We start from the raw sequence: 12,337 nt of genomic DNA, 5'->3' as shown, positions 1-12,337 counted from the left end.
TCTTTCTCTCCCTACTACTGCCACCATCATTTTAAGTGAAATGATTTCATTTCTTGACCATAACTCAGCAGGTTTTCCAAATAATTACATAAATGCATTGACACGAATGATCATTAGGCAACTTTTACTTTACTGTGGTAAACTATATTAGTATTTTCAATATAAATATACTTCTCCCCCCCTTACTACCACAACCACCAACAACACATTAGTAAGAGAAACGATATCATTTCCGGAATATGATTCCATAGTTATTCCATAGTTTTGGAATATGACATTGTGGGAGATTGCATAGTGACCCCAAAATGGACATTACTCTCTCCAGCCCCACCCCAAAAGTGAAGGTTTGTTAATTCATAGAGAACTCCAAAGCACGTTAAAAAGCAACATAATCATGTGTCTTTCTACTCACCGTTAATACTGTGACGTCATTCCCAGAAGTTAACATTGAAAATTAAGATTAATATTGTTGATCACCTACAGAAACTGACAAACTGTTTGGACTTATTTCATTACAAACACACCAATCAATTAACTCACATTTCGTTATTTTTCAGAATACTTGGATATGTTACTAATTTCGGCAATCATTTTTTTTTTATAATTTTAACTCACATAATCGCCCCCCCCCTCTTACGAAAAATAATAACATTGATGTATTGTCTGGGTTGATTATTTCATTACAAACACACTAATCAATTAACTCACATTTCATCATTTTTCATAATTCATGGATATTTGCTAAGTTCAACAATCATTTTTCATAATTTTAATCTACATTATCATATCCACACCCTTTCGAAAATAATAACGTTAATATATAGACTGGGCCAATTAATTCATTACAAAAGCACCAATCAATCAATTCACATTTCATCATTTTTCATAATTCTTAGATATGTTACTAATTTCGACAATCATTTTTTTTATAATTTTAGACCACATTATTGTCCCCCCCTCCGAAAATAATAATTGTTGATATATTATTTGCGTTGTTTATTTCATTACAAACATACCAATCGGTTTATTCACATTTCATCATTTTCATAATTCTTGGATATGTTACTAATTTCGAGAATCGTTTTTTATAATTGTAACCCACATTATCGCTTCACCCCTTGCGAAAAAAATAACTTTGATATGTTGTCTGGGCCATTGATTTAATTACAAACGCACAATCAATTAATTAACATTTTATCATTTTTCATAATTCCTGGATATGTTACTAATTTCGACAATCATTTTTGATAATTTTAACCTACATTATTAGCCCCCTCCCAACAACAATAATAACCTTGATATACTGTCTGGGTTGTTTATTTCACCCCACTGTTAAAGATATGAGTTAAATATAGTAAACGGTTTCGGCCATTTCCTGGACTTATTTCATATCCCCCACCCAACTGTTTTAAAAACATACATGAAATAATGTAATGTCTAAATCGTAGACTGTTTCAGCTTTTGTATATTAAAGAAATTTTGAGATCGTAAACCGCTTCAGCCGTTTCCGGGCCTGACTCCGTATTCCCACTTCTTTTAAAAATATATATGAAATAAAGTATGTTTAAGATCAGAAACTGCTTCAGCCATTACCGGGACTTACTCCATATTCTCCTCCCCACCTCTTAAAATATATGATGTGTCGGTTATTTTGTATTTTTTTTAGAAGGAGGTCATGCCTGGTAGAAAACTATATTACGCTTACTTGGCCTTTTGGCTAAGATCAAAGTGTAGTATCAACGAAATCATCTACTGGCCCCTTCTCTATAAACAGAAAAAGTGATGGTAATGCTTGGGAGAATAGACAGGCACTACTCCACCACACTCCAACCTCACCTAAAAAAGAAGGTTTGGTAATCCCTGGCGGCCTCCAGAGTACTTTTTAAAACAACATAATCGTGCTTGCCCAATCATCAACACATCACGTCACTTTCGTAAAATGACTGAGCAGTTTTTCGAAATACATGATTTCATTATAAATTGTTTGTATTTTTTAAATATGCGTACTACACTGTAGAAGCCCTTTATTTAAAATTCATGCTACTCAAAAAATAAATACTTCAAAGTGCAGTTACTGCTTAGGCAACGCTTGCTTTATAATAAACTAATCAAGAAATTGAATTGAGAAACAGATGCTTAATGTTAACTAATACTAAACAAAAATAGAGATAATACATGTTTCTTATTTAATAAATTGTTAGGTGAAAGTACAGAATAGTTTAAATAATACCTTCTCCTACTCATATTAAGAATGGCTTTCTTAATAATAACGTTATTATTTCAGCACTGTCCGTGTCATCTCCGCCTCCTCTGTCTTAAAATAATGTATGAAATAAAGTAAATATGAGATCGTAAAAAAGATATATAGTTTTTTTTTCATATTTACAAATTTCAAACCGCGAGTAAAATGTACGTGTGACTCCTTTTTTTAATACTTCTTCAAGTCCAACGTTAACAAATTCCTAATGAACCGCCCCCTTAAGTAAACACTTATTCAAATCTCCACACTAACGTAATGTACTTGCAATAACCCTTATCCCTGAGTGGCTTTCGGGCCTTGATAAGTGGTGACCACTGTATATAAAAAAAAAAAAATACAAAAATATTAAAAAAAAATGAGTTGGTGTCATCAATTAGAACTGAAATTAAAAAGAACCGAGAGTTTCAACCTGGGGAAAAAACCAAATGCATGCGCATGCGCACAAAAACAAAATGTCAGCTAATGTTTAATGAACATTTTACATGTAAACTTGCCGATGTCTGTATGCGATATACATGCAGGTAAGCAAAGATATTATTCGCTATAAACCACCCTTTGTGCATGGATATTATTTCCTGAGAATTTCAGTGCTATGTAACTAGTAGTTTAAGAGTTTACCTGTTAGATATTTATATAGACATACATCTACTGTTTATATATATATAATATATATATTATAAAAGAACGTAACATAGCCATTTGCATTTTATATTTGAGATAGTTTAATTTTTATTTCAACATTTTTAATTTGCAATTAAAACACTATAGAATTATACATACACTATATGGAATTAATCTGTTAATCTGTGCTTCTTTCTAATATTAGTGTTAGTGAGTATGCTATGTTCGCCCACATATGTACACGCTTAAATGCCTGTTAAAATAATTGGCCATAGCCATAAAGCTGTGAACATGACAGGCAACAAGAAGGTTTTTAAAACGAAATAAACTAAACTGGAGACCGGATGTCTGGAAACTTAACGGCTTCTTCACGGAAGACTCTTAACATCTGACATATTGGAAGATATTCCTGCACAAAATATCCAGTTTTGTCAAAAGCATGTCTTCCATTACTAATTGTTAATGTGTCAACGGCTCAAGAACAACGCTAGCGCGCACAACAGAATAAGAAGAAGCAAAAATAAATTAAAAAAAAACTTTCATAGAGAATCGTTTCATATGAATGATAATAAGCACCAAAACTTGAACCGAAATGACGATGTTAGTTTTCGGCGTTTTTTTTTTGTAGACCAAAGAATAAGAAATGTGAGGGTACAAGACTGATTCAATTTTTACGTCTGGACGCACACCTTTGCCAGCCCACTGTCTCTACACAGCTGTGCGCACTTCATGTGTAGGACTTACCACCACTCTCATTCTAGACTCGTTGCTCACTCGATTTTTTCGCGGAATTCGTTTTTCTTCTTTCGCTTACTTTTTCCTCGCTTGGCAGTTGTTCACGAAAAAAAAAAAAAAAATACGAAGAAATAAAAAAAAAAGAAAACATCAAGAAACAAAACATTTGACTGGACTTTTTATTGAGAACTTTTTTCTAATGCGAAGTCTTCACAATGGAAATTGCAGCTGTTATTTTTGTTTTCGTTTCTTATCGGTGACCCCCTTTTTTATACCTTTTTACGATTTCATTCATTCAAAAGATTCGGACTTTAAACAAAGAAAAAAAAATGAGGGACTTGTGGCATTTTGATTCCTGAAGTGTTTAGTGCTTTCCCTCGAAGAGATTTCGGGAAATTGGATAAACTAAAGAAAGGAAAGAGGAAAAAGTAATGGCAGAGAAAAATAAATTTATAACTTTTATAATTTATTTACAAAATCCCTGACAAATCGCATTTATTTACAGAAATTGTAATCTGTACATAAAATAACAGTGAATAAACAAAGTCATACCGCAAAAGATTTGTCATAATCTGAAGTTTGATTAAAAGTGTCTTACTTAGACAGGAAAAAAGTTCTTATCAATAATAGCGAAAACCAATGATGATGAATTTAATAGAGAAATACATAGGACTTCGAACAAGCTTTACAAGCGGGCCTTAAATGAGAATAAAGTTGAATAGCTACCAGCGTTTAAAGCTATCCTATAACTATGTATTAAACATGTTGGATTTAAAAGAAATGAAAAGGCAGATGAATTAGTCATGCAAGTTCCTAACAAGGATATAAATAGAGTCAAAATCTCACATGAAGGTTTTTAAAGGAAAGTCAAAGAATAGCTAACATTAAAATAAGCAATATGAAGAACTTTTCCTCTAAACAAATTGTATGAACATCAACACATTGTCCAATCAAATAATGACCAATTAACTTGCGTATGAATGTTGATTATGTTGTTTCCAAGCATAGATATAAGGAAAGAATATTTTTAATTCGTAAATATAAAAAAAATGCTCTTCAAAAGAATGACCGAAATAATATCTTAAACAACCTAAAAGAAGCAAAACAGTAGAGTAAAATCTAAAAAAATCAAATGAAATCACTCACACATTATGGATCGGAAAATTCCACTCCCATAAAAAAGAAACATTGTAAATATTGTTTGATTCTGAAAAAAATAAAAATAAAATAATAAAATAAATCAAAAACAAAACAAAAAAAAAACAAAAACAAAAAAAACAAACCTTTGTTCAACGTAGGATAACCTTGTAATGCTTGAACAGTTGTCAAGAATAAAAAGACAAAACAAAAACTGTTTTACATCATATTACTGTGATATAGTCAGAGGCATCACACACCAACAATATAAAACAGTATGAAGTTATCTTCAGTTTTGCAAAGACCAATAATTAGAATTATCTTATATATGTATATATATATATATATATATATATATATATATATATATATATATATATATATATATAAGTAGAATTTCACCGTACGTTTACCGCCATAGTTCCATAAACGAACGCTGCATATAGAATTCTGATTCGTATGCGTTTTCTAGTCGCTTACAATTGGCACGTATTTTGAGAAATCATTTAGTTTCGTACGAATTCACCGACTTTTTATATTTCATTCGGTTGGCCATTCTCTTTTTGCTGAGTAATTTATGCGCAAAAGCAAAAGTGATTACCCCCCCCTCTTTGCAATAACAAGTCATTACCATAAGAAATTCCGTAAAAATCTAATTAGTTTGTACTCTCTATCAGCTTAGTCCGCATTAATCACTATGTCTATCGGCTATTTCAAAATACTTGCAAAGTTATGTTTCCAGATGAAAAATGATAAACATATATTCGTATTCCTTTTATTCATAAAGTTTTAGAGTACATATTTACAAAACACCTCCTACAATCATTTGTTTAAAGTTTGACCTCAATAAACTATTCCGAAATATTTTTCGCTATTGACTTTTTAGATGCAAATCCAAATTTTTCACACGGTGGTTTGCGCTACCACGAGTAAAATGTTCTCATTTGTTAGAAAATAGGTGAATTATCATATTAACATGGACGCCTATGTGTTAAGCCTAAAAGCTGTTTTGCTATGATTATTGCGTCATTTACAACAAAATACATTTTATCATGTAAAATATTACCTTCTTTCCAGTGTTTATTGATTATTCAGATATTTAATTTGTATTTGCTATCCGTTTTAATTTACTTTTAATTTATATATAAATTATTATTCAAATCCAGAATCAGTGTTTGCGTATTCTTCTAATTTTACACGGAAATAACAAGAAAAATGCTTAATTTACAAATATATTTATTCCTATCAAATATTCCCTCCCTTTCAGTATTTGTGTACAAATATACTTATTTACTCTTCCAGAATTCCTCGCTTCTTCATAAAAACGTTACCGCGAAAGTGTCCTTTCTGAGTTATGAAATAATACAGACGTTTAAATGTTTATTAGAGAACACGACAATGTATAAACATTAAATTGATTAAAAATCGAGTAAAAGACTTATATGAAGTTCAGAGATAGGGGAATGAGTTTCTTTTTAATTCTTAAATTTTCCTGGACAACGCCTGTACACAAGTAGAAATAGTCGTATATACTGCATGTTTATTGCGTATTAGTGAGGATGAGGGCACTAGTGATATTGTAAAACATCCAAAGAACAGCAGACAGAAAAATATTAAGAAGCATATTCGTCAAAATTAATGAAAATATACGCAAAGAAACAATGACACGTGCAAAATTGTATTTATTTCTTCATTCATCGAATTTTTCAGTCATTTAATTTTCATTTAATTTTCATTTGTCCCATTCATTTTTTAGTCACCTTTTCCTTCATTTTTTGTCATTCATTCTTAATTTATTTTATTAAATTTATCTTTCACTAAATTTTTTTACAAATCGAAAATTATGTTTCGAATGTTTTTTGAATAAATTGTACTATTTGAATTTTTCGAATATAGTAGATGTTATTCTAATAAATTTTCGATCGATGTAACCTTCGACCGTATTCAATACATCTTATCAAACTTGGAAGTCTTTATGTCGAACTCCTGAATGTGTACGGAATTTAGAACGGAAGCTTTTTATTTAATAAAGAGGAATAGTTTGCTCTCGCTCCGTCAGCCATTATCGGGTAGAAGTTTTAAGTAATTCGTAATTGCATTCTAAGTATTAAATTGCATTCTAAGTATTACATTGCATACTAAATATCGCATTGCATTCTAAGTATCGCATTGCATTCTAAGTATCGCATTGCATTCTAAGTATTACATTCCATTCTAAGTATTGCATTGCATACTAAATATCGCATTGCATTCTAAGTATCGCATTGCATTCTAAGTATTACATTGCATACTAAATATCGCATTGCATTCTAAGTATCGCATTGCATTCTAAGTATCACATTGCATACTAAGTATCGCATTGCATTCTAAGTATCGCATTGCATTCTAAGTATCGCATTGCATTCTAAGTATTGCATTGCATTCTAAATATCGCATTGCATTCTAAGTTTTACATTGCATTCTAAATATTGCATTGCATTCTAAGTATCGCCCGTTCTGACTATTTAAAACTAATTATTACTAAACATCCGTTGCGCTACAGATTCATGTTGACAATTCTTATATGAATTTTGGTAGCTTTAAACTTAATCTTGTTTTAGATGTGTAATCTTAATACTTATTACTAGATATTAATCTTCCCGTATTGCATTCGATTATATAAATAAAAGATTATTGTTGCCCCAACTTATTTCTTTGAGTTTCTAAAACTCTCCACTGTTTTTCGTAGTCCATAATTTTTAATTCTACTTATAAAGGTTAAATAATTTCTATTTTCCGTCTATATGTTATCAGCCACAGTCAACTTTTTCATATCTTCATGTATTACGGCCTTCTGGCGTTCTAGCTTCAAATTTAGTGGATGGTATTTCTCACCTTTGTATATATTTCCAAACTTACATAGAATTGCATACACACTACTTAGACATGACCTTTTCTATAGGAGACATGACTTGCAAAAGGTGTTTTTGGAGAGAGTTAATTCACCCCTGAATATTGTCCTGATAACTTATGGATTAAATGTTCACTGAATTTCTTTTCAGAAAAGCTCTACACGTACGGTATACAACAGCAGTGAGTTTTCGGGTGTTGTTCTTTGATATTTTATGCATATTTCTCGGAGCTGATGTCCTGCTCTCAGGATAGTTTCTCTTAAGTTGTTCATCTCCGTTTGATATGTATTAGTGTTACTACATATTGTTTTTGCTCGATGTAATGGGCAACTAATGAGAGTTGAAAAATGTTATCGATGTGAAAAGCTATATTTTAGAAGAATAAACATATTTACATTTAATAGTTCACATGAATGTTAACGTTGGAATGTAAAACCAACAGGAATCGTAGAGCATAAACAATGGAGATGATTTAAGTGATGACATCAGGGGATTATGTTAGTGACGTATATTACGACGTCATTCAGAGGGGAAGATACTCATTTTAAGACATGTAGAAAGTTAGTAAATTCAGTCTGCAACGGAAGTTGACAATCGGAGATCAAGAGAGACGATCAACGAATCATGATGGTCCAAGGCACGGTGTCGATAATTAAGATGTAGAACTAAACACCAGCGTGCACTTTTCAATGGGAAGCATCGGAAAATAAAGGCGGCAAATATTTCTGTTGTAAGAATCTTCATATTGCAGTTTTTTTCCGAGGATCCGTAAACGCAAAATCAACCAGACGGAAGGTATGTTTCCCTATTCTCCAATTACACACCGTCCTTTTATTATTCTTATACGTAAACACGCACACATACACAAACATGGGCTATTATAAATATGCACATAACTATGTAACCTTCCACAATCACACGAAATGCATGAATACAAATAGACGACACATCAACAGTAAATAGAAACTCGTTTATACACGCGTTATATCACGGCCACCGAGAGTAAGAAGAAGGCCTGTTAACTGAAAAATGTCTGCAGGCAATGTAGGTAAGATTTGTAAGACTGTCAGTACTATATGAGGGCCATTTGAAAAAGAGTAATAAAACATTTTTAAAAAGAAAAAGGAACACAGTTCGATTACTACTTAAACTGAACTTTATTCAATATAAAATATAATCATTATCTATGTAACATTAAGTAATTTTAAAGCCATATACAATTTAATACTGATAAAACTGAATTATGAATTTAGGGAACAAACAATTAAAGAAACATTAAACAAATATTTTTGGCCTTCGGAACAAGATCAGTGTAGTATCTGTTTTGATGCTACACTTTACCTTTTCTGTCTTCGGTCGGTGGAGGAGAAATCTTTCATGACTGAGATTATTTTTATTCCTATCCAGAGTGTCCCTTATTGGGAAGCTGGATTTTCTCCACAAGATTATATGTTGAAATATTTAAATAACTATTACTTTAAATACAGAAATTATATTTAAAGTTTTGGTTTTCTGTTCTTCTATGTCCATTTTTTCCCCATGTTTTTCATCAAAATGTGTAGCGTATTAGTTGTCTCACACGCCATCATCAGTGATTGCTCACTGGCAGTAACCAGTGGTGTTCCCTAGAGACCAATTGACAAGTCTCCCCAGATTTCCAGTGTTCTATACCTTTTGACCACTTGTGCAGATGATTGCATGTTATCGCAACAGCCGTTGTCACTGATTTCTCATTGGCATCGGCCATTGGTGTTTCCTGGGGTTTGGGTGACAAAATGCCCCCCCTCAAGGTACCAGATTTGAACTGCACACTTCCAGTGGAGATTTGGTCAGTACTCTCTCACCTCGGTTTTCCATCCTTCCTGACCCTTCACAACTAGTTGGTGTGGTGTGGCGCCAGTCGATGTCATCTACACCAGTTTTATTATTATTATTATTATTATTATTACTATTATTATTATGATAATAATAAGGGTGCTTGTGCAGTGTACGCACGTGTATTTTAAATATTATTTTCAAGTTAAATTTTAGGTTTGTATTACTGTACACATAGATTCGAAAAAGTTGTCAAAAAACAAATATATCACAAATAAATGTTATCAAAGGCAAGATAAGTTACTCTTCTATCTATCTGGGAAGGTTTTTAGTGGGTTTACTCACTTTAAAACGTGTAATCGCTTCGAAAATCATACAATGTTTATCAATATATTTTAAAAAGAAAAAAATGCCGGCATGTTTGTAACTTATCTTGCCTTTGATAACGTTTATTTGTTATATATTTGTTTTTTGACAACTTTTTCGAATCTATGTGTACAGTAAAACAAACTCGTTATGTAAATTATTTACAGTTAAAATGTTATAAAAAACAAAAAATTGAAGTTTTAAATATATTTCAAAGAAATGAATTATGCCCCGTGCTAAAATATTGATAATTCACGAATCGTAAAAAAAAAACACTGCCCTGAAAAATGCTTACTTTAAAATATTTGAAAATACTCTGTGAAAAGTTTTATTTATTATTAAAAGAACGGACTGAAAAATATTATATAAAAATTGGGGGTTGTATTACTGTACACATAGATTCGAAAAAGTTGTCAAAAAATAAATATATAACAAATAAATGTTATCAAAGGCAGGATAAGTTACTTTTCTACCTAACTGGATATGTTTTCAGTGTTTTTATTTAATGTAACATGTTTATTCAGCTCGAAAAACATACTGTGTTTACCGATGTATTGGAAAATTCAAAATGGCGCCCGACTCTAAGTCGGTAAGTTTGGGAAAAAGTGCTATAAATATAAAACTAGACAAAATACTGTTAGAAATTCGCTCATATATGTTACCGTGACATAGTTTGGCATATATTCGGTGGTTTTTTAATAGTATTTTGTCTAGTTTATTATTTTCCCGAACTTACCGTGTTAAAGAGAGAGTCGGGCGCCATTTTGAATTTTCCAATACATCGGTAAACAATGTATGTTTTTCGAGCTGAATAAACATATTACATTGAATAAAAACACGAAAAATATATCCAGTTTGGTAGAAAAGTAACTTATCTTGCTTTTGATAACATTTATTTGTTATATATTTGTTTTTTGACAACTTTTTCGAATCTATGTGTACAGTAATACAAACCCAAAAATTGTTTGTTTTGCAGTAAAAAAAAATAAATAAATAAATAAAATGAAATATTCGACTTTCTTCAATAAAAATAAAAGTTCAAACACGAATTCACTTACGATATTTTGATTAAAATTATCCCAAATATGCAATTATAATAATTATTTTCCGAATGGAGAATTGTTCTTTTTCTTTAGAACATACATGGACATTCGGTAACACATATTAGGGTCATATTTTTTTTTATGCCTGTTAGCATGACCACGTGGTTGAATACCGGAAGCTGCCTATACCTACAACTTAATTAGGAAGTGACGTTACGCTGTCATATGCATCGGCTTTCTTTCTCGGTAGCCACGGTTATATACACGTCATATATACATACTGTACATGTACACTCCGACCGGTTACATAACACCAGCATTACGTCGTCGTTCGGGAGCAGTGCGGTTATTTCAGTCACTTAAGGCTCCCCTCTTGGGGAATATTTACAGGTTAGTTCTCGGCTATTTATAAACTCTTCTAACGAGGGAGATGACTTCAGGCTGTAGCGAGAAGCACATAAACGGTAGCTTTTACATAAAAACAAATCGTTTAATTTGCGTTATTTCTGGTATGGACCACGTTAGAAGTCTTTAATTAATACATTGAAATAATGGACAATATATATATAAAGAAAGAACATTACATGATTCCAAGGAACTGCCAAAAGTCTTATAATCTTCAAAAAACACACATACATGTAATGGCACCAGTAGAAGAGGGAGAATTTCATCCAAACTCTCACAGGAAAAGCGAAGATATTATTGAGATGTTAGGGAGACTTAAATTCCAAGGAAAAAAAAACAATGGTCGTTATCAACGATAAATCAATGATAAACGGCTGTTGCAATAATACGAAATGATATACGGTGAGACTTGTTGTCAGTGATATTCTAAGGAACACCTCTTGTTATTACCGATGCGAAGTAACTCTGACTAAAATGAAAACTCATGGTGAGTAAATAATAATAATAATAATAATAATAATAATAATAATAATAATAATAATAATAATAATAATAATAAGCCAGAGAGTTAAAAGGGATTTGGATGATGAAGAAAGTCCAAATAGTACCGATAATAGGAATAATCCCGAAAAACTTCGAAAAAAGAATGTCAGAAATTGGAATCAGAGGAATAACTGCAAAAGTACAACGACTAACAATAATGAAAACGACTGAAATATTAAGGAAAACCCTTGAATGCGGAGAATAATACAAGAAGACAATATAACGAATAAGCGTTACAGGGAATGAAGAACACCAAACCTGCATATTTACAAGTTCTACACCCCCCCATCATGCATTCCCCCCATTGTTTCATCACCGATCTCCCCCCCCCCCAAATGATACCAAGGGCCGAGAAGGGTCAATAAGGACTGCAAGACCCAGGAGCGAGCGCCAACCAGACCTCGGCTGGACAAGTGCAAAGAGAACTGGGACCTTGGGGAGGCTGAGTGCCACTCAAATTCCAGTATAAACCAATGGCCACTACCAGCGAGAAATCAATGGTAAGAGGCTGTTGCGATGAT

The sequence above is a fragment of the Euprymna scolopes genome, chromosome 5, assembly GCF_053919585.1.
Source record: "Euprymna scolopes isolate OS-2025 chromosome 5, ASM5391958v1, whole genome shotgun sequence".
In the NCBI taxonomy this organism is placed as follows: domain Eukaryota; kingdom Metazoa; phylum Mollusca; class Cephalopoda; order Sepiida; family Sepiolidae; genus Euprymna; species Euprymna scolopes.
Note: the sequence above shows the minus strand (reverse complement) of the source record.